Source organism: Lactuca saligna, chromosome 2, assembly GCF_052625555.1.
Source record: "Lactuca saligna cultivar CGN05327 chromosome 2, ASM5262555v1, whole genome shotgun sequence".
NCBI classification, from domain to species: Eukaryota; Viridiplantae; Streptophyta; class Magnoliopsida; order Asterales; family Asteraceae; genus Lactuca; species Lactuca saligna.
The window spans coordinates 153,121,531-153,122,353 of record NC_136418.1 but is presented as its reverse complement, the minus strand read 5'-3'; positions in this window follow the sequence as shown (position 1 = coordinate 153,122,353).

The following is an 823-nucleotide window of genomic DNA, read 5'->3' as shown; positions in this document are numbered from 1 at the left end:
CGCCAACTCGTCAACCCAGTAACCCGCCAACCCGTTTATTTAATGGGTTACCTGTTTGGGTTCGCGGGTCAACCCGCCAACCTACCTAATATATTTAATTATTTATTTATTTTATTTTTTAACAATCTAACATCATATTATACTATTAGTTTCTATTTATCATATCCTTAAATTTTAATTTGGTATTCGTTCATAATTTCGTATATCATCAGCCATATGTTTGGCCAATGTGGCATTGTGTTGTGGGCTACTATTGGGCATGTGTCTCATGATCCCATCATCCATCTTTGACCTTGACTCCTTGAGTGTTGACTGTTGAGTCTTTGTGCAACCAGCCATTAGGTATTTACGTGCCTTAATAAAAAAAATCGTTCCTCACCTGCTCCAGTCTCCACATGCACGAACGATCGAACGAAGGATAAAGATTAAGGAGTTAAGGACCGATCTTCGATGGAAGCAACATCACGAACTCACGATTTAATCACTCATCCGGCCAATCGTCACCCGCTCCTCATTTGCTCATCGCTGTTCGTACTCACTCTTGTCAGCTTTGACGTTTTCAACCCACCTTCCTTTCTCTTTACGGTAAGTAACAATCTACACTCTGCAGTATGTTTGAACAATTGCACTTTTCATGAATGTTTTGATTTTTAGAGTTTTATTTGGATGTTTATGACTTTATGTTTAATGTTTATTTTGGATGTTTATGAATTTATGTTTAATGTTTATGACTTTTAGACTTCATTTTATTTGGATTTTTCAATTTCATCTTAAAATGTGTTGCTTATTAAATGGATTATACGTGTTGGGTTCGACCCATTGA